Genomic DNA, 24,426 nt, shown 5'->3' on the forward strand with positions numbered 1-24,426 from the left:
AAAGTGCACTTTTTAATTCCCAAGTTTCTGTGTCACAGAAAGAGAACAAATTTATTTCATAAGTGGTTTCCACGTTATATAAAATTAGCCTGTCATAAGAATTGTCAAAACCATTTATATTTACGTTGAAAATGAATGTATACACTATTTCAGGATCTCATTGTACATGTAAACTTTCCTACTTGTTAAACATTTCGTAACATTATTTAATTTAATTTTTATTAATTGGATTCGATTCTTATAATCCTGTAAGATTATTCATTTTTTTAAATAATAGTACTAATTGCATATTTGACGTAACCGTTACTTGTAATGTGTATTTAATGAACATAAGCATATAGCAAACGTAATCGAATATTATTAATCTTAAATCAGATCTGTTTCATTTATTTTTGTTTCGTGTGGAATAAACGATGCGGTTGATTTGTAATTCATTAGATTTTGTTCCTAGAAAACTGACAATGCACTTAATTACATATTCTGTTACCCGTAGCGTAATTTTTTAGACAATGGAGTGACTATGCTTTATTCTGCAAGTCAGCAACGGATAGTCAACGATATGTGAAAGTTATCGGTCAATTTGTTACCACATACTTGTATTTCTTGAAAACAAATGTAAGTAATTTTTTATTTTAATGAATTCATAATTATTCATTCATTAGATGAAAATTTTATCTACCAAATTGGAAGTCTAAACAAAAAAAGTCCATAAAATAAAAACATTTGTGTAAACAATGACAATATGAAATAATATACTTTTTAATGAAATTTTTATCCGCTTCAAATATTGAATTTATCTGATAACACCTACCGATAACAAGAGACCAGACAAAAAGTAGTTTGACAACACTTAAAACATTTTAAGTACTATGACTTGTTGAAAGCGATATCATTTGACGTGATATGTGTCTTTGTCATAATTTTGTCTCAATATAATACGAGGGTTGCAGCAAGAGATATGAAAAGACTGATGTGAATGTGTCAAATCTGACATTGACATCATAAAGTTGGACATTTTTTATAGTGAACTTGCTCAGAACGAGTGCTATTGGAAATGTTTCAGATACTTGAAACATTCGTCTCGGTCGAAAAATGGAATTAGATCTCGAACATTTTCGTGCCATCATTTTATTTGACTTTCGAAGTGTATTAAACCAACAACAGTGTGCCGATCATCTCGCTTCGACTTTTGATGATGGAGAACATCTCAATTGACAGTATTTCTCTGGTTTTTCTAAATTCAATCGTGGTCGTACTTCTCTACAGGATGAATTTCATAAGGGTCGTCCAAAATCGGCTGTTATGCCAGAAAACATCGATGCTGTGTGTAAACTGATACTGCAATATTGTCAGATGAGATACCATAAGATTGAGGCATACTTGGGCATTAGTTTCACTCGCATACATTCAATTTTGTATGAACATTTGGCTGTCACAAAGATTTTCGCGTTGGACACCGCATAATTTTACAATCACTCAGAAAAAGTTTGTGTCAATTGGTGTAAAGAAATTCTGAGAAAATTCAATTACGGTGCTTCATAAGATCGTGACAGGTGACGAATCATGGATCTATATGTAACTAAACAACAATCCACTGTATGGATCTTTTAAAACAACATAAGTTGTTCGCGCAAGAAACAAAGCAAATGTTCGATAAAATCAGGGAAACCACTCGCAGAAGACGAATCATTTTCCACCATGACAATACCAGTTCTCACACATTAGTGCATTTTTGATCAGTCAAAATATGGAATTCATGGATTATTTGCCGTACAGTCAGTCCTTGTTTGGCACCCAATGACTTCTTCTTATTCCTGCAGAAAATAATTTTAAGGTCAACGATTTTCTACACATGAAGTTGATGCATTCAAATCACAACTTTTGAAGGTATCTCAATCGGAATGGAAAAAGTGCTTCAACAATTGGTTGAAACGCTTGCAAAATTGTATTGATCTTAATGGAGAATATTTTGAAAAACAATAAAGCCATATCCAATTATAAATATTTGTTTTTATTTTTTTATCTCAGAACTTATGTGGCAACTCTTGTACAGAATGTATTCACTGTGTACCTTAACACAAAGTAGAGTATTAAGAGATTGTCGAATGTAACTTGTTTCGGTTAAACGTACCATTTGATAATATAAATGTTATTTTACGTCAAATGTTTGTAGATTATCACGTTAAAAATATGTCATGTCACGTTTTTTCACTCCTACCAAGGGGACGAGACTGATAGGGCTATAAAAGAAGTGCGGCAGAATCAAACGCCAGCATTCGCTAGCTCTGTGATCATAATTGCTCTGTGAGCATAATTATACCATCTAAAAAGTCAATTAATTATAGAATTATATTTCACCGTCTATTTTTATGAATGAGAGAGTAATAAAATGATATACCTGGAGTATTTTTGCATGAAATGACATTTGCATACATACAATGGGAAGTGTGTATACTTTTATCATAATTCAATTAACCTGCTTATCTTCTAAACAGCTGAAGGTAAAGAAGGGTAACTTTTTCTAAAATGTTTTATTTTTCCAGGAGGTATGTTGTGTCATACTACTTAGTTTTATAGGAGTTTAAAAGTTTGATTTTCAAATGACATTACGTTTGTAAATAATAATTTTAATTCAAAAACTCATGAGAACAAGTAGAGCTACTTCTTACAAATACAAATCAGAATCGGTGTCAGAAGATGAATTATCTCAACCATTATCTACATAGAGTGGCTCGATAATTTTATCAATATTGTGGGCATTTTCTTTTCTTCTTTAATCGTATGATTAACTGTCTTTTTTCAGCTTTCAGCCTCCAAAAACAACTGTTTAACATCTTTCATTTTAGAAAAATTAGAATTAGAAGACGTCTTCCTTAATCCGTGCCCCCATACGAGTTCAATCGGATTTAGTTCGCAATGATATGGTGGAGATTTAACCCCCGTCATTCGACGATTCTCCGCAATTTCATATTTTTCTCTCTAAGAAAGATGGAACTCAATATTTTTTGAATTTAGCCAATTGTGTAAATCATTTTTTAACCACTAGGCAGTAATAACCTGCATAATCTATTAATATTACACAATTCTATTATCTATTATTTGTTCAAACCATTCTTTAAAAATATAAACATGGTAGTCACCGGAAGGAGTAAACTCAATAGTCATTAAACCAACTTTAAGAAAACCGTTTAAACTGCCGTATGCTATTATCAGTCTGTGCCCCTTTCCTGTTGGTCGATGTAATCAGTAAATAAATTATTTGAAAAAGCCCGTCTTCGATTTATTTATCTGGTGTGTTTCATCCAAATAGAATATATTTGGCATACAGGTATTTCTAGATCTTATGACACGGCTATGTATGTCTTTAAAACAGAGGGCTTTTATCCACTCCAAACCTTTTTTCTTTTGTTATGTACAGCTTATGGTTATAAATGACTAATAAAAATCCAAAAGCTCGTATTAGCTCAGGTAAATTCTTGAAAATTGTAGAAAATATCCAGAATATTCGGTAATAATATTTAAAATGACCATACTAAGTTCTGGATTAGTAAGTAGATTTTATTATATTCTCGTATATAAGAATAGACTATAATTTAGGCTTAAAATTTTTCGCACATTTCTTCACAATGTGCAAGACCAAGTGCAAAAATGGCTTAACCCATAAAGTGAGAGCGTTTTTAGCTACTTTCAATACAATTGTAATTATCAAATCTACTTGATATGTTGTTGGAATACTTGATTAAACTTTTGCTAATATCTATCTAGATATCTATCATGCGGAAAATATTTTTTTTCCATCTGCTGAATCCTTTTGTATTTTTTTTAAGAGAATACGGCAATATTTAATCTCATTCGTTCTTTATATATCGACTCCATATTCGTCGTCTTGATAAAATTTATAATAAACTTAGCGACATTAGTTAGACTGAGCTCTGCGAAAACACAATGGGTCATCGACAGCTGTCGTTGATAAAATTCGGGCGAATGAGTCAGATAAATAGGTATGTTCAAAATAGTAATGAGCATTCTCCATTGAAACAGCTCTTAATCATTTTCCATTTTAACACATTAATAATCAAAATCATTGTTTCTTTTCCTATTATTCCACCAATTGAATATGAGCGTCCTTATTATAACAGGTCAATTTAAATTATCGGAGGAACTTTGGAATTATTTTTTTTAAATATAACAAAGACAACTTATCTGGATTAACCAAATATTTATACTCGTATCAGCTGACCAATTATTTGCGAAAGCTTTTCGTGCATTGGGACAATTCTTTATGGTTTTTCTAGGATGAAGTGCAAATTTTCTGACTTTTTAGATGGTGTAGTTGGTAAATCGAAATCCCATTAATGAGCTGCTAGTGAAAAAAAAACAGTATAGTGTTAGCCTCCTTTCACATCAGATTTTGATTACATGTGAATAGTGCAATTTCACAAAAAACCACAACTGAAATCCATAATTTAATGACTTACACGAGTTTTGGACTAATTTGAGCGTTGTCAAGAGGCGAGAAGATGTTTCAAATGATTCCCTCATCCTTCCACGTCAAAAATTGATGTACAATATCGAAACCATTGGTAATCTGATTCGATCTGTCCTCAGTATTAGTATCTTAAAAAAAACTGTAGACATTGATAAAGGTATCCGTGCAATGAGCATTGTCTGTCAAGAGGCTTCTACCTAATATTAAATCTACATAAAAGAAATATTTGAGTGCCTAGAAGCTGTTAAAAAAAAGCTGCTCATGTTCTAAGGAAGTTGATAGAAATCTTCCATCATTGTTTGAATAAAGTTTGTAAGAAGCATTGTGCGGATAGAGTATGAATTTAAAATAGAATCTATTACACCGCTAGACCCCTTATTTAATAGCACCACCTCGAATAATATTTGAATATTCTTATCCAAAACCACAGTCCATCTGTTATAATGTTAATTAGACTATTACAGTTATTCTCTAAAATTATCGAACGGATCTCTTAACTATAGGTAAAATTATCTATGGGGTAGATTTGTTTACCCAATTCTACCAACAACGAGGGACGACATGAAATTACGAATACAGAATGTCCAAGCATGAGCAGCTTCAATAATATACTGACTGAGAATTTAAGAAGACACTAGCTTTATGTAAATATTTGCCACGGTATTTTTGGACGCGAGTCTCAAGAGTATAAGCTTCAAAGATACAGTAGTTTGCATTCTTTTCTACCTACCCTGTACAAATACACATTTATTTTTATTGAATATAGTGAAATATATAATATATCTCTGATCACAACATTCCATGAAAATTACCAGAAATTCGAAATAATTTGATAATAACTTAACAATATTAGTTTAAATTCTAAATAAACACTATAATTATCATTCAACGACTCTTAATTGAACTAGTCTACATGCTTGGCCCTGTTTGCAATTTGCGGCCCCAATTGAATAAACAGAATTTCAGTGCTTTTGATGAGGTTTCGATATATCCCTTACTATGCGCCTATTCTTGATTGTACTAAATTGCAACAGGATCTAATGAGGCCAAACAAGAACAGGTGGTTTAATTCATCAAAGCTGGGTTTCTGATCAGATACGCCTCTTTGCTGTTTCTGATATAGGAACTTGGCTTGAAATTCGCAATCAGTGGTATTGGATTAAATGTCTGCTGCACTGATTCGACATATATGCATTTATACTTATAGTAATATAATTTTGTAAATAACTCTATAGTTTGATACAAGGGTGGTTCAAATATAAGCCGAAATTTTTCTAAAAAAATTTTTTTAATGAGTAACAGAGTCACCTCCCCGGGAGCTTTCGGGTGCGTTTTTCGTAAAACCTCTCGAATCATATTCCGCAAAGTGCAGCTTTCAATGAACCAAATAAATAATAGTCACGTGGCGACTCATCGGGAATATCAGGATGGTGTTTCAGTGTTTTTCAACTCAATTCGTTCAAATTTTCCATCATAAGCCGAGAGTCCGGCGTTGTCCTGCAGTAATATTGCACCACGAATTGTAAACAGGTTTCACCGTGTTTTTTAGAAGGTTACTATAATTCTGCACGATCGTTCGTTCCCCAAGTCTCGTCTGTTTGAATATTCGGTGTAATGAATTGACTCTTTCCTCTTCATATCGTTGCAAGAGACGCATGCAAACTTTCCGGCGTGTGAATTTCTGCTCAGAAGTCTTGAATTATTTGCCTAATATTACCTACGACAATTCTTGAGTCTAATTGCGTACAGTACTGCGTGGGTCTCCTGAATGAGTTTTTGTTCTGACCGGCCATTATCCTGATCTGAACAATGTGAAAATAGTTGAAAGTTGTCTTTGAAGAGGTAGTGTTACATTGATATTACATGTGCTCTCCGGTACAAAAGCGACCTCCATAATCTTTTGAATTCAGATTGAAGTTCATAGGTTTCATGTTTTAAATTTAGATTTTGAAAAATGTCATAAGGTATCGTATTAACATCTGCACCAACATCTAGTTTAAACTTTACTACTTGTTTACACTCAACTATAAATTTTCATAACAACTAGTGTCCTAACTCAACCCTAGAGATCCAATAAAAAACTCGTTATTATCAACATTTTCTGTCACTTTGTAACTTAACATCTTCATACATTTTTTACTAAAAGCCGGACATTTTTTAATGTTTACAATTGCATCGTTGGCACTTTCCAATTTACGACCTTCACTTGGATAGTCCTCCTTTATTTTGCTCAACTCTAACCTTTTAAACCTTCTTTACTGTTAATTGCATAGCTTTATCCATGAGTTTATATATTTGACTTTCAGTCTGTTCTGCAGCTGTGTATATTTCGATAGTTTTCTCTATCATCAGGTGCACCACTGATATTTTTTATTTCATTCTGAGTTTACGATTTCTAATTCCAATAACGATTCTATCTATTATCAATATTTCTTCAAGATCCTCATATTCACAGTTTTGGGCTAACTTTCTGAACTCACACAAAAAAGTATCAAATGATTCTCCTAGTCCTCGTGTTTTTGTATTAAGCTTGTGTTATTCATCACATAAATGACTTTTCTGACTTTTTTTCGGAAGTTTTTCTAATTGGAATTCAAGTCTCCTTCTGCTTACACTGGCAATGGTTGCCTGATTTTTTTTTCTGTCTGCGCGATGTTATGTTGTATTCTATTTGAACTATTTTGTACGATTGTTTAGATACCAAACCGACCCACCCAACAAACTTCGTATTACCCCTATATGACTGGTTACTCATTTTCTTTGTCTTAATTCGAAATCAACACAAAAATGAAATCAGATAAATTATTTTTATGAAAACATAATTGTTGTTGATACTTGTTCAAATCTCGTTTTTTTAGATTTTTTTGGCAAAATTACATTTATTAAAAATGGAAGATTTGTGTTCACTTCAGGAGTTTCATATATACAAATCAGTTAGGCCAACGCATGACTGGCAATAAAATTAGATTTTCTAAAACATCTTATTGCAAAAGCCCGAACATAAGTATAGTTATTATGCTGTAATTAATAAAAAAAATATTTCAGTAACAGCCTTCTACGTGTTACTACAGAGACATCAATTAAAAATTTAATAGGTAGTTTGAAATATCATGATTTTTTTAAATTACTTTCGCACCGTGGTCAATCGAGGTCAATCAAATAACATAAATTATAAAAGTAATTCCTATTTCGATTGTCTTTTAATATATATCTCTGTATAAAATAAAGCATATCATTCGAGACAAGCCCCTAGATGCGAATTTGTTAGTACGATAAAAGGATTTTATATCTATTTGATTTGTTGTTGATTAATGAAGAAAAAATTCAAAAAGCTCCACCCAGTATTTAAATATTACAACATGTAAGCATCCACATTTATGTTTCACGATGTTGAAACGTTTAATGGGAAAGATCATCTACGGATTGTATAATCACTTTCAAAGTTATTTAAAAATATGAAATTGTTGTTTTTTAATAAAAATTTTAAAGTAGCAGATCAATTTAAAGCAAAATCAATCCAGGAAAAAGTCTAATAAATAACATCTTTTGCTTGTTATAAGAATAAATGATCAAAATCAAAAGCTCTCAAAAGACTATGTATGAAATTTCATGACATTTGATTAGTCAGAAAAAGTGGCAGCCATTTGAGTGAAGCTACTTTTGTTATTTTCAAAACAATGGATTCGAAACAATCTCGTGTGATAATTTATCTTCATGAAAAAATACTGTACAAGGTCAGCAATGGCTTCATAAGTGTTATCCGCACTCTACTCCATCGAAAAGAACCTTATTGGACTGCTGAATTTAAATGTAGTTGTACAGAGGATGACGGTGAACGTTCTGGTCGTCCAATTGAAGTGGTTAATCAAAAAACATCAAAAAGTCCACAAATTGGTTATATACAATCGTACATTGAAATTACGTGCGATAGCTGACGCCTTAAAGGTATCAGAAGGCAGTGTGCTTACATGAACATTTGACTGAAAAATCTTTTTTCAAAGTGGATGATTCAGAGCAGTGTTTGGCCAAGTTTCCAAGTAACAAATCAGATATTTGCGTCGATATGTAGCAATGGATAAAACATAGATACATCACTTCACTTCGGAATCAAAACGGTCATCATCTGAGTAGACTGCAGCCGGTGAATCGTGTCCGAAGCGTCCAAAGGCACAACAGTCAGATGGGAAAGTTATGGCTTCAGTATTTTGGAATTCGCATGGAATATTGTTCATCGACTATCTCCAAAAAGGAGAGATAATCAATAGCTTTTCTTCCCCCCTGCACTCCACTATTCCAACAATTTTCTGCTGCTTGCTCTTTTTGCTAGAACTATTCGGCTTTTTTCATATTATTGTTAGTTCGCTGTTTGTATGAATTCTCCAGATATCTTCCCATATTTCCAGTTTATTCTCATCATTTTTTTCCATTGTCATGCTTCTGATACGTATAAAAACACTAAAAAATTGTTTCATATATTTTGAATACCTTTTAAAATTTTTTTGTTATCAGCATTTTTGATAGAGTTCTCACCACTCGGTTACTCCTAGATAATCAAATTGACTCACTTCTTAGAACTTATATTTTTTACCACTTGTTATCCACACTTTTCATCTGTGTTTTCATTGTGATCTCTATGCATTCTGTTTTCTCTGCATTTATTTGTTCGATCTGAACACTATGCCATATGCAATGCACTGTGCTTTATGGTGAAAGATATCTCTCTTATCATTATTTATAATTTAATACTAAATAGGTACGTAGAGAAAGCATCGTCTTTTTTCCACAATAAATTCATCTTGTAATCTTCTATCGCTTGTAATCTCAAGCCTGTTTAAAATCAATGAAAAGGAGATGTAGTCCAACATTTTGTTCATAATTGTTGTTCTGTATCGGTTTAAGCGTAAATAGTTGGTCAACTGTAGATCGCCTCAATTCAAAAATAAAAAAATGCTTTACTATAAATAGAGAGGAATGCGGGTATGACAGAAATTATTACAAGACTGAACAAAATTATTAATTGTGATAATATAGATCAACATGATTAGAGTAATGGTAATGAATACATAGGAATATCATAAAGAACAAGTTTTATAGACGAGATAAAATATGAACGATAGTAGAAGCTCATCCAGAAAGGAAGATTCGATCAAATAATTACTATTAAAAAAATATTAAATAAAAGCTAGATAAGAGAAAGTGGTTCTGAGAGTAACTATTATTAAAAAGACCTTTCAATACCAATACAAAGACTATCGTTATTTCTAAATAATATGCAAATAGCTAATATTATAGAACCTATAACAATTAAAACAACAAAATGACAAGCTCATAAAAGACCGAGAACATAAAATAAACATTATTATAGTGGAAATATATCAAAAGGCATTAAAAAAAGTACGAGGATGTATTGATATCTAGTTATCCTAGACCAGTTCCATGCATAAACAAAATATTGGGTTACCATAGCAACGAACAATAACTAATTAGAAGTGTTAGTGTAAAGTTTGACGTCAAAAAAGTAAACCAGAGTTACGCAATAAATTAAAAGAAAAAAAATGTCCACCAAAATCGTGAAAATCGAAAAATTGGAGTATCAAGCCATCATCAAGTACCTGTAATTAAAAGGGTTAAGAGGTAAGCAGATTTACTAAGATATGAGAAAAATTTCTGCAAAATGGATCCCCAAATGTTTGAATGTTGACCAAAAGCGTGTAAGGGTAGAAGCATCGCGTTCGATCTGTGCTCGATTTGAAAACGATGTAGACTTCTTAAACCGAATTGTTACTATGGATGAGACTTGGGTATATTTCTACGATCCAGAAACAAAGCAACAATCGATGGAATGGCGACACTCTGGTTCTCCAAGACCTAAGAAGTTTCGTGTTCAAAAATCTGCTGGAAAAGTTCTTGCTTCAGTTTTTTGGGATTGCCATGGAGTAATCATGATTGATTTTTTGGATAGGGGTAGAACAATAACTGGAGATTACTATTCGACATTACTGACCACTCTATGGAAAAAAACTAAAGAGAAAAGACGCGGAAAGCTATCCAAAGGTGTTTTGTTTTTGCAGGACTACGCCCCTGCAGACAAATCTCATGTTGCCATGAAAAAAAATCCTAGAAAACCCCCCTTATTCACCAGATTTGGCTCCGTCCGACTATCATCTCTTCCCTCAACTGAAAAAAAGTTTAAAAGGTCGTAAATTTTCTTCCAACGAGGAGGTAATAAAAGCTGTAGAGGTCTGAAAGAAGAAACATTTTTTTTAAAGGTCTAGAGATGTTGCAGATTCGCTGTAATAAATATATTCAATTAAGAGGAGAAAATGTTGAGTAATAGAATATTTTGACATTGAAATTTTGTTTGGTTCTATAGTAGGCTAAGAATTTTTCAATATATCCTCGTATATGTTATTCTTGAAAATTTGAGTAGACACCTCACAAAATAATTTAAGAAATCAACGTGAATTGAAACTAAAAATGGTCGGTGCCATCTGAATAAAATACGGTAGGTTTTTGTTAGAATTAGTGAAGTTTGTTGAATGAAATTGGGACACATTGATCCTCGAGATGTTGCGTAAGTTTTTTTATAAATTTCTTCCTTCGTGATATAGTTATATAACTTCATATAACTTTGCTTGCTTCAATATACGATCCATTTATTATTTAAATTTTTTATTCATTGGAATTACAAACAAATTAATTGGTAGATAACGTCCTACTCTAAACTAGTAGTTATAAGAGTTATATCAGCTTAGTTAAGAAAGATAATTTCGACAAACCAGTTAAACATGCATTTCAATCAAGCACAGTAGAATCATACATTGAACGTGGAATAATTAGATGGAAGAAAAATAGAACTAGACACAGCAATAAATGGGAAAAGAAAAATATGTTGAAGAGAATAAGTTAAAGAACCTATGTGAGATGGTGCAAGTCATGGATAATACATAAGAATTAAATTAAGAGTATAGAAGACTTTCACAAGAAACAAGTAACATGACAACACAAGATAAGGAAGTAGAGAAGGAAAGAGAAAAGTTTCCGACTTCAACCTGAAGATGTCAACACTTATCAATATAAGTTTATGAAAACGGACGACAGTTGGATAAAGGTTGGAGAATTAGAATAGGCTGTCAGCATTTTCTATCTAAAGATTTATGCATGCGTAAGATAATCGCGCGTTGGGTGCTGTGTTTGCTTACTTTGGATAAAAAGCGTATTCAAATAAACATTTCTCACGTGAGATTTAAGCAAAATGAGTTGGATTTTCAGCGTCGATTCATATCCCGTGATGAAACCTGGATCCACGACCGTACTTCTAAAAGGAAAAAATAGTCAAGACAGTGGATTAAAAAAGGTAAGCCTGTTCCAAAAATGGCAAAAATACAAAAAGAATGTGAGGAAACAGAAGTGTAAGAAAAATAAGTGCTAAGAGAGAAACTGCTCTGTTGTATGGAGCATATATATAATGTTGAAATTAGCCAATCGCCACTAGCACAAACTCATAAAGCACATAAATTACATCTTTACAAACTTAGGATTCTCTAGGAATGACTAAAAGATGATTCTGTTTTTTGAACAAATTATAGATCAACTAGGAGCAAACAGCATTCTATCTAGTAGATGATAACCCAACGAAATTACCGATATTGATGAGAATCAACGCTGATTTAGGCTACACTTAACATCAGGAAAAAGTTGATTGTTGAACAAGAATTGTAAGAAATCAAGTTATTAGGAATTTCCGCAAGAAGAATTAGCAAGGACATTGGTTAATTTGTTTCCTGTATTCCTGTACTGATGTCCCAAATAAAATAATGGTTCCAACAAGATTTTATCGGATGTATCTGTCTAGGGATTGATAGTAAAAAGACGACCGAAATCCTCAGATTGCAATCCTTATTGTATGAAGGGTACTTAGGTACTTGAAAAGCAAAATTTCAATACCAAACGAAAAAACTAAATGTATCAATAAGTCAAAAGAAATGTTCAAAATGAATTTTCATCGCGTTTAGAATATTGTCAAATAGTCACTGAACAACATTTAGAGCATTAGCTTGAATTAATTAAATTCAACTCAAACTTTTCTACAATAGACTTGATATTTTTCCTATGTATAATTATACGTGAATATTTAGTTAGATAGATTGGTAAAATACGTGAATAATTCAAATCTCAACATTAAAACAATCACCATTTCATAGAAAGTTATGATAAAATAAAAGACCTAATAACGAAAGATTATTTTTACCTAACGCTTCTGAATGTCGTTTTCTCTAGATATAACTTTGTCATGTCTACAATAAATGCCGTCAGATTAACCATTTAGATACGCAAAACTAGCAAACAGGAACTTTCACTGTTCTATTATTATTAGAAAAATTTTAACGTGTCAGATTCTTGAGTTTATTAAAAATTATATTTTATTTCATTGATATATATTCACATAGATTGTTCTCCACTTCCCAAAGGGTAATAAAAATAAAAACACGTTTTATGAGACGAATGGTAAGGGTTGAACAGGTAATAGGAATGAAGCTCGTATGATAAAGTACAGGTAATATGATACGGACAGGAAGTTGCTGGCTTATTGTAGAAGCTGCAGAACAAGTGGCTTTATATTCGCTGGTATGTTGTACATGTCCGTTAAGAAAAAGTTGAAAAATGGTTTAATACTAAAATAAAGATACAGAATTGGGTCAGGAGACGCCAGATGTCACTTAGCGAAAAGTTATATGGTTGGAAAAATAATATTGAAGTTGGTTTTTTTGGTAGAAATAGGGCCGAATAGCAAAATGTACCAAAAAGTTTCAAACTGATCTGACCAGCGTGGTATATTTATAAAGTTGAAAAACATCATATAATGTAGGTATTATTATTACCTTTATCAGCAGAGGCTCCAGGTTAAAAAACCGTGTAAATGGTTCTCAAAAAGAAATGTTTTCAGGAAGATAAGGAGTTTGAAATGATTGTTCATTGTTATAACTTATTATGCTTTAAAACGGGTAATATTTTTAATGCGACCGAGTAGCCGACAATATTGCCAACAATAACAGCCAGACTATGCAATATAAAAGGATTTTTCGGAAACTATAATCCGGGTTCAGGTAGATCACCTATCAACTGATCACGTATCCTAACCCAGAACGAGATTCAGGTCACAATTTCCGAACGTCGCGTTCAATTTTCGGTGAAAATCTCAAATTTAAAACATAATCTACTAGAACTTTTGATTCTATCACTTTTTATGCGTTAATTCTTTCATGATATTTATTTAGTTGTATAATAGATTCTAGATGTTTGTACTTGTTATTCAGCAGATATCAAAGATTTACCCTCTCATACGGATTTTGCACTAAAGTTTAATACCGCTAACCTCAGTGACCTATCAATGACTCTGCTCATAAGAATTAATAGTATACATTCATTTAAGTGAAATAAATAATTTCTAATATTCAAAAAACCGAAGATAAACGTAACAACCCGTCAACTGATCGCACTGACGTTGCAGGTTCGCTGTCCAATTAAGAGGAGAATATGTTGAGTAATCATATATTTTGACATTGAAATTTTGTGTGGTTCTATAGTAGGCTAAGAATTTTTCAATATATGCTCGTATATAAAGATAGATAAGTTACAAAAATGGAAGATTGAAAATGGTAGACTTAAATTATAGCCGAGACAAGCAATAAGCTGCATGCAAAAATTTGGCCGTTCTTTTATTGCCAGTATTGTAGCCAATATTGCAGTACCCATTTATAGGTATCATTAGTTAACAAAGATAATGTGTCGGTTGCTTTTCCATTTCGCTTGGCAAAGGGAATCAGCATCACTTGAAGGGTACCACTTACCTTCTCAACATTTTTCATGGCAGCTCTTAAAACAATCATTCTTGGAACCTGTTTGAGAAAATCGCGAAGAGTAATGTAAACGGATTTATTCTCAGTTAAAAGTATTATTATCTGAAATCCCGATCATATGGCAGAAATAAATTCCAAGTTTTTACTGCTAAATAGCATTTGCTACAAGCCTTTAAGTCAAAATATTAAAAATATGTCAAACACGATGATATATTCTACGCTAATATATTCTTTTCACAGCTCGGTCTGATTGCTTCCTATTTAGTTTCGTATAGGTGGCATATTTTTATTTAATAAGATAATTTGAAACCATTTCGCTAATTAATTAATCCCAAAACTGAAATAGTTTAACTTGTTTATATTCTCAAAATAGAATTGCATGAGTTCTATTGCGGAACTTTCTACTCACCATCCGTTGGTTATTTTTGTTTCTGATTGAAATTCCCAACAGCAACAGTTGTAAACGACATGGAAACGTAATTAATGTTAAGAATATGTAGACAGACAGATGGATTGTGTTTGGAGGAAATATTTGAATATAAAGGGTATTCTCAAAATATCAAATAATTTCATCTCTAGAATTTTTCTTCCAAAAAGGTAGTTATCTGCCGAATATCTGCTACAAAAACTTCTTAGTGGAATTCAAAATTGTCTCTTATCTTTATAACAGTTATAAATGTGGTTCCAACAATTGAGCAAAATAACTAACAAACACTTTAGGCAGATTTTAACCATGTTGAAAAAAAAGTACACTCCGTAATTTTATTGCGTTTAATCCAATCCATCAAAAAATCGTCCTTGGTTCGGATTCTGCGCAATAGAAATTAAGTGTTCCATCTGGGCGGTTTTGTTTTGGGTTCGAACCGACTTAGGTATTGTTTGTAAACCGTTTCCGGGACAGTCTTTTCGAAACTAGGTTGATAGCAATACTGTTACCAGAACCGTCTATCTAAACCGTCTATCTATCATCTAAACGCTTCCAATAACCGTTCCAAAAACGGTCCAGATTAGTAGGTTGGAAGAAACTTATATCTCTAAACTTTTGATGCGCGTTGTCCACTACACAAATTTAGTGGCATGTAAACATCAAAACAGAGGTATATACTGGGAAATATTATTGAATACGGATAATACCTTCCTTTATTAGTTTAAAAATAGATAATACTAATATGATATCAAAATGGCTTTGTAAACAAAACAGTTATTTATGATAGTGTTAAAAGTGAATGGAGAAAAAATCGAACAAAACAAAAAATTACTTTTAACACATACAATAACATAATGTTTTATAAAGTTCTTCTTACAAAAAAAAACGTTTTTACTCTTATCAAAGTCCACATAGTTAAGAGGTTTATTAGGAGTGGTTGCTGTCCGATATTTAATTATAATTTACTAAAATGAATCAACTGAAAAATACGGAATTTAATTCTATATTGCTTTAGGTAAAAAAATTACTTAATAACGAAATTTCTAGATGTTATTTTCATTCATTTTTTCAATAATATCAGAGTATCGTAAAATATTGACGTGACAACATTCAAACATTCATTTATATTTAAAAAAGTCAAGATAGTTTGATGTCTTCTTATTAATAATTTGTATTGTACTACAACAACAAGGACGATTAGTTAATAAATCGAAACTGAAACTGACGGTATGTGCAGAGTTCGACGCCGAAGCCGACATTGCTGTTAAGTTGGACGTCGAACATTGCATCTTATTTTTTATAAAATCATTACTTTCAACAATAATATTAATAGTATATTACATAACAAAAATTGTAAGTAACCCATTACGCACGAAGTGAAAAATTTTATGCACGAATCCGCGCAGCGGTGAGTGCATAAATTTCATGAGTGCTTAATGGGCTTACAATTCGTGTAACGTACTATACTCTTTCTACGTCCATTCATGCATGCTACTTAAGAAAACGTTTCCTATTTTTAAAGAAATTGCATAATGTGCTGCCTACATTTAGGGGCATCACTGTTTCGATCCTAAATATATCTCACTAATGATAAAAGTTTTTATGTTTTTTAATTGCCTAAATTTGTGTAAATAGACCAAATAAAGTTCTACGTAAATAAAAATTTGATTGTAATTTAATTAAACCAAGAAGTTTAATTTTTTTTCTCAAAACACACGTGTATGCTATGAAATATCATTACGTGCATGTTATTGTTAAATGTCATTTACAAGGAATGCTGACAGTGCGATTTTTGACGTTTACAGAAATGGGCGTAGAAAAAAGAATTTATATGCACGCTTGGTTATAAAATCTTATTTCCAAATATTCCAGCCACGTGTTAGTTTTTAAAAAAATTGTTCATTTTCTTGACTATTTAGATAAATCTTTTTTATGTTAATTACCTTAAAATGTCATAAATTCGGGATAAGAAAAAACATTTATAATTTAGTTAAGTCTGACACTCAAAATCCGGAAGGAATACAATGTCTGAATCTCTCAAAAAGTGTAAAACCAAGAATTTTTACCCGAGAAAGAGCAGAAAGACCGGTATGAATAGCAAAAGACAGTGTCGAGGTTTCCATAAGAAAATTAGTATCCTAGATATACCCCATTCCAATTAGCACGGATACCAATATGCTGTCGTCAACTAAGGCGGATACATTTTGCGAATGAGAGAGTAATTGTTTTGGACTAAAAAATTGCTTCACACTTGTCAATACGAAAATTAAATAAAACGATGGTTTTAATACGGGCAATATAAGTGCCCGAACAATATAAAATATGAATAAAAAGCAAATTTGGCTAATCAAGTTAGAGGGATATCCAGGGACAAGAAAGAGTTGAGTGTGTACCGCAACATCACGTTGGAGATGATTGACCGGACTTAGCGTCCTGTTAATATGTGTGGCAATTCAAAATTGGCTAATTAGCTAATAAAAATAGTATACCTTACGTACCAAAACAAGATAGCCCCCTGATTTACATTAGACCCGACCAGTTGAGGAATTTTGGGAACTTTTATCTCGCAAAATGGATGATGAATTGTGGCAAGCCGAAAATGAAGCAGAATACTTATTAAAAAAATATATGGTTAATTATTTTGAGTCAAAACTATTGGGACATACGTTAAAACATCAGAAAACCATAAAATCGAGTTTTTCTTATCGAAAAACAAAACTTATTGAACAGCCAATTATTAAGTTTTTTACCTGTATCAACCATAAAATCTTGCGCTCATTTAGACAGACTATATTCAATATAGTAATAATCATTAAAATTATACAACATTATATTTTAGAAATATTTTCATTATTTCAAACACCTGTTACGTTTTTGTAAAACTGTGCGGTAAATTTAGAAATTACTTATCTAGAAAATCTGCTGACGATTTGGATATGTCCTGAATTACTTTTATCCTTATAGGCCAAGCCGAATTAATCTTTTTTGCTGGACCGGATTTAATCGGACTTGTGTCGGGTTGGATTACAATTGGGTGGATTAGAATACCAAGCTTTGACGGAGCCTAATAAAAGTTTTTAGCTGAAGTCAGGACGATTACATCAACAACTTCTTAAACTGAATGAATATATCCCTATCTTTTCAGATTTCTAAAATTGGAATGTATTGAAAATTAAATTAGGTTTACAGTTATAATGAATTTCTATATTTGTCATTTATGAAATGAAATGTAATCATTCAGATACGGAGCCACATCTGAAGGATAGAAGAAAATTTTGAAAACTTATTTAATAGTTATAAGTCAGGTACAAATAACTGAAAGGATGTGATCTGTTTTATATTCTGATATGAAGTTCATATATGTATATTTTAGGTTTAATTCAAATCGATGGAAATGGACGGCAAATTCCCATCGGACGTATAGAAAATAACGAAATGTGTATGTTACCAGATCCCGGAACAACTTACAAAAACCATATACATACATGTTATCTCGAATTTTCATCTATTCCGCATTTTTTGTAGTTTCGCTGATTTAGAATACAGTGAAGTTCAATCACACAGATGACGGCAAAAATTTCAATTCAAAAATCTTGATTTATAATTGAATCAGAAAATAGTTTGCTCGAGAATGTATTATTACCAAAACACACAATCAAATTATTCTGTTGCAGTCACAATATAATAAATAAGAGTTGAAGAAACTAAACAACCGTCAAAAATATTTTTTATATTTCAAATAAGAAAAGTGTCATTATAAAATTAGCACCTCACTTTTATACATTAAAATAATATTTTATTAATCACTCCACATTAATGCTAATGAGAAGCTGCAACTTAGAATTTCTGGAACCGTTGTGACATTCATACTGAAAACATGTTTACACTAACAGTGAATTTAACTTCAGTCTCTGAAGAAGATAACTTGGTGATGGAAACGCACACCAGACAGAGTAATCGTGAGTGTTGGTGTAGTGGTAGTGGGAACAGTAGGTTCAGAATGAGAAGCTGCTTTTATTACTACTCTTTTTTTCCTATTCTTTCCTAGTCGTTTAAATATTTTCAACATGTATCATGTTACAGTTATTTCTTAATTTCGGTTTGGTTTGCTACTAAACCGTGTTATTTTATTTTTTTAAATTCTCATTTATTTTTATTTAAAATCAAAAACTTATCTAAGAAGTTGCAATATGAACTAAATTTTCTGCACTCCCATTAAACGATTTATCGAAGAATTGGGGAGCATTTTCAGACGAACGTGGAATGAGATTTCAACAGCAAGTTTCTCAAAAGGAGAAGTGCTGCAGTGGAAAATGGATATGAAATTTGCTAGTGGACTTGTTGAATCCTTGAACGTGAAACCTCTCCTGGTGAATACAAGCGAAAGAAGACGACCAAATGAACTGTTGATCGTTTTTATCTTTTTTTTTGATACAATAAAAAGTATGTTTTTTAAATGATTTCTTTGAAAATTTTCCTCTAGATCACTTATAAATCGCAATTTTATCCTTCTAATAAAACTTGTGGGTGATAAGGAGAAACCGAACACATATTGAAATTTAGTACGGCACAAAAGACGCAAAAAATTCTGAACTAGAATTTCATAAAAAGATGATGGCATGTCAATCTGTTGTTTGGGGATACCTAATTCTATTAAAACCATAAAACAAGCATGAAGTTTGATTTTAAATGTTGTTCAAAGCATTAGTGATCACCAATATCTGAAAATGCATATATCAGTTTTTACGTAATATGTGAATGACCAATAATTCAACCAATACGTTATTTGAAACGACAAAAATATTCTCATCAAAAACTATGTGCGATTATTCGGAATTTACGATATATGGCACGAGAATGATTATATATATAACGTATATACTCTACGAACCTATTGACTAAAATTATATTGGACAATCCTCTACTACCAAAAAAAGGTAAATAAATTTAAAAATTTTGATGTACCGTTACTGTTTTTTTAACAACTTTATGGATGATACTTATATTTTTATTTAATAAACATTTTGATGTAATGCGTTGTTAGTTTCCTATTCTTAACTGACCAAGTAATACATGCCTTGGTTATCATTGATATATCCTGACAAACAATTTTTTATAATAAGTACATTCAAAATCCTCTTCGAATCATCCTGATAATTTAATTCTATCAAAGTTCGTTGATGATGTTATTATTGATAAATAGTAAATAATCCAAAGGCGTCATGATTTTGGGATAAAATGCAAACATTAATCGGCCTAAACCCACACAATAATAGAAAAAAACTACTTACTGCTAATGTTGAATTATATATCAACTTTCTCCCACTTGAGCAAAAAAGTATCTCCGTTATAACAATTTTTGTCTCTCGTAACTTATTTTCGTTCTCAATAGTGATCAATTTATCGTTATCCATCATAAAATATCCAAATTACTCGAAATTCGATGCACATAAACACCCAAACAGATACACGAAAAATTCTGACTTGTTTGAACATTCAAGTGTTAGTTGCTACTAATATAATGTAAACACTAACGTAGGTAAACAGGCGTTTATTTGTTCGTACGCATTTGTCAGAAGTCGTCAGGGTTCGCATCAATCTTAACATTTTGGAGAATGTTAACAAGAATAAGATAGAACATATTTTCAAAGTGTAAACGATAGAATTTTGTCATGTTATAAGAATCAAATTTTTTTTGTCATTCAATAAAAAATTATTTTATTGCTTTCTCTACTATATGTATCACAAGAATGATAATACGAAAATACCCGACTGCTGATAGAGACGAACAAATAAATAAAGAAGAGAAACGCAATCAATATATTCGTATAACATCGTCGGTTATGAAACCAGGCACAATCATAAAATCTTTAGTATACATAAAATACCAAGAAACCCAATATTCACCAGGTAAAATATTTAAGTAACAGGGTCGTTTCTGAGAAAGTAGACACCTAGTTGTCTGATAAATTTTGAGAATATAACATTTTGCTAAGATGATGGAGAAAATGTATAAGGGGTTAGATTAAAATATAGAGTCCTCGAAATAGATGATATCTCCGAAAGTTTAGTGGACAAAGTTCCTTGAAATATGAATCAGTAATTAGTCGCTCGGAAATTATTATTTTGATTATGTGAGTAGATAAAATGGTAAGGTTATGATCATCCTTTTCTGTTTTTAATAAGTTAACCGGCTATGCCTCTTAAAGGCACGAATTTATACTTCACCGTCTTCTAGTACACATTTAAAAAACTAAAAAACAGGTATTTAATAATAATCAAAGTATAAAGTGAAAAGAAGTTCTTGAGATAAGAATGAAATGAGTGTTGAGAAAATTGAGAAAATTAATGTGACTATTTTCGGCGTTGGGTGCTTTATATAACATTTTTAAACTATGCGTATTGTGACCCAATAGATTTGATCCTGATTCCCAGTCCGAGGACTATTCAAATAATTTTTTCAATTACTGAAAATTATTCACTGAGTAGGCCTTCCCTTTCACGTATTTCCTCCCAAGCGGACAGGACTAAAACAAAACACTAACTCGGTCTGTTTGTGACAGAACGCGAACTGTTCTAGAACTTAACGAATGTAGGTAACTTCAAAGGGTCCACATCTTCTAGGAATGTTTGTCAGCTTGATGTAAACGTCTTTGAAACTAGAACCAGTTTGTTTTTCTGATTTTAGGATTTATCCACCTACAAACAGTTATATGCATCTCTAGAATACTTCTAAAAAATACAAGCTGATCTAAATAATTCTGACGTTTTTTGGAACGCACAGCACTTGTTTAAGTGTCAAATTGTTGTTTCGTGTACTTATTCCTGATTAAATAAATCTTCTCCAAACGTTTTACTCATCATACTAATGCCATTCAGGTAAACCAGATGCTGTTCCCATTCCATGATTAGATATGCCGAGAAAACTGTACTGGACAAATGGTAGGATAGTAAAGTGATCCACTCTTTATCCCGAAAACAACTCCACAAATCTAAATTGAAGAATAGTATAAAACCTACGAGAGCATCATTTTAGTGACCTATGTATCCGGTATAACGTTTTTTTTATCATTATAACTATCGGAGAAGCACTAGTAGATGGTTTATCTATAGCACCTCGGATCATTTTTTCTTTTTGACTTAATGCAGCAGCAGCAATAGTTATTAATCTTGTGTTTCTCCACATCTTGACCATCCTTCAAAGCTACCTGTGAAATGGAATGTGACAAGTTAATGTGATTAGGTGACGACTGGTTAAGATGTTCTTAGTGCATATAAACAGTTTTACATTATTACACTGTTCATTTTAATTTAATAAAGCCGACAAATCATTTGTTCAGTTCAGCAAAACTAAGACTTGTGTTCGTCAAGTTGTTTTGCTTTATCAATTCTCTTCTCTGCACACTGATACATTGACATAGAACAACTGATATATGTATCTAAATACTTTGTATTTCCCGGCTTTGAACTATTTTTATACATGTCGGTTTATTCGCGATTCATTTAATTTCAATTTTTTGAAATTACTCTTTTATCTAGAAAATAATCCAAGTGTATTAAAAGAGCGATATGCCTAACAGAGCGTTACTTCTAATAACTGATATAATGTTGATAACTTCCACAATGTTTTTTTGAGAGAGAATACCGTAAACATTGTAGTGATGTTTTTCGCAAAATTATCGAGATTTTCCATTGGTCAGTAACTCTGATTAACCTATTTAAGCTATTAAATTATTATCCAATATAGTGTTAAATCAATTTCATCGAGTTCGCCAATGTACTGCATTAATTTATTTCTCTGTTACTTGATATCCGAAATGGTGGAAACTGTAGCGTGAAACTAAATAAAATAAAACAAAACAAAGTTTATAGTATCTAAATAAAATTCTAAGCTTTATACACTGATAAATTTTTATTGTCAATAATTTTACATCAGTCAAAGCATTAAATGTATAGAGTAATGTGATAGAGATTATGATATGATTAAATCGTTTTCATTTTTTGAATCAAACAATAACCTGTCATCATGAACGAATCAGTAAAAACAAGATCATCTCATCTATTACTTTTTCGTGTGTACCAGATTAATGTCGAAAAATTAATGCAACCTTGTTTTCCTAATAGGTGACACAATTCGTGGCAGTTCTATTTTCCATCTAGAATCAATCTAAACGAGTTCAGTAAAGAAGACTATCACCATCATCTTTTTCTTTTAATAGGACCCCTGTCTACCTAGTATTTCTCCTTGTATTTGTTTTCTTGTTTTCTGAGTTTCTTTCGAGTTTTCTAGCCTTTCTCGCAACATCTTTAATTCCTAGCCCTTCTTTAATATCCCGACCTCTCATTCTAACTCTGAAGCTATTTTCCTAGATTATTCTTAGCTTTCCATTTCAGTCATCCTATTTTTGTTGTTGAGGTTTCAGCTTTTGTTCTCGTTGCATACGTGAGAATAGGTTTTACGTATGTTCTGCAGATTCTCATTTTTGCTTTGAGTACTCATCATATTGTTTTCCCAAATCATTCATCTCAAATATCTGCTGAACATTGATGATTTTATCGCTTGTTCGTGTTTTCGCTCTTACTTGATATTGCTACTTCAAGTAAATTGAGTTCCATTGTTTGTTGTCGAGAGGTAGGTTACATCTAATCGGATGATTGGTTATGACCATTGAGTTTTTTTAGTTAAAATACTCATATTAAATTATCTGCACTTGTCTTCATACTGGTCATCTTTCATTCTGTCGCCACTACTCCATCATCCGCATCCATCTGTTCTATCGATCCCTTGTTATTAGTTCAAGTCTTAAAACTACGATTTTAGTGAAAATTCATAAAACTGGGTTCAACAATGATATGTTTCTATAATTGTCAGGATCTCTTTTTCTTCCTTTCATAAGTATCAGTACGGATATACTTAGCTTCTACTTTCACGGTACTTACCGATTATAATCTAGAATAAGAAGACGAGTTCTTCCTTTAGTTTCTCAACTCCATATTTATTGTTATCAATACCAGGTGCTTTTCAATTCTGTCACTGTTAGACTTGTGAGAATGTTGCAACAAACTTTGAGAATGACTAGGGGAACAATTCTCTAAAAGGACCAAATTTTTAAATAAATAGATTAGTGTGACACTATTCCTATATTTAAAATGTACTCATCCATGTCTAGAAACTTTTTATACGCCCCTTGTAAAATAAACTGGCAGTCTTAATGTAATCATATTATATAACAATATAAGAATATATTGAGCCCGATCCGACTCTGTTTTCGAGCTGTCCTAAACATGAATACCTCTTAGCCGACTCGTCTTGGGATTTTCTTTATTCCCTTTTCACCTGCCCTTTGTTGAGATGTTTGTAAGTACATGTATGCGCCTCGTTTTCGAAATTGTTAGGTAGTTTATAAGAAAATCTTTTAATCTTCGCTTGGCACACGGCAATCCCCCGATATACCCCTTTTCATCTTCTTCACCTCACTGTTCGCAGCAGTGAAAATTGCCATGATTAATCACATATTCTGAAACAGAATTACGGTTGTTGTAAACATCTTTTTAACGATATGCTCACAACACCAAGGTTTGTGTTTTTCTTTCAATAAACTACTTAAACGTCTTACATTCACCACAACACTGCACCGTATACAATATAA

General features: G+C 31.9%; 1 protein-coding gene and 1 long non-coding RNA gene across 19 annotated transcripts in view; one reads left to right on the forward strand and one right to left on the reverse strand.

Moving 5' to 3' along the window:
• LOC130895024 (uncharacterized) overlaps window positions 1-24,426 on the reverse strand; it is a 721,573-nt gene that overhangs the window by 211,695 nt on the left and 485,452 nt on the right. The window lies entirely within an intron of this gene.
• Window positions 528-19,233, forward strand: LOC130895035 (uncharacterized). Its single transcript, XR_009059425.1, has 3 exons — window positions 528-615; window positions 17,741-17,862; window positions 17,922-19,233. It is a non-coding gene; the product is annotated as an uncharacterized LOC130895035 (long non-coding RNA).

Source organism: Diorhabda carinulata, chromosome 6, assembly GCF_026250575.1.
Source record: "Diorhabda carinulata isolate Delta chromosome 6, icDioCari1.1, whole genome shotgun sequence".
NCBI classification, from domain to species: domain Eukaryota; kingdom Metazoa; phylum Arthropoda; class Insecta; order Coleoptera; family Chrysomelidae; genus Diorhabda; species Diorhabda carinulata.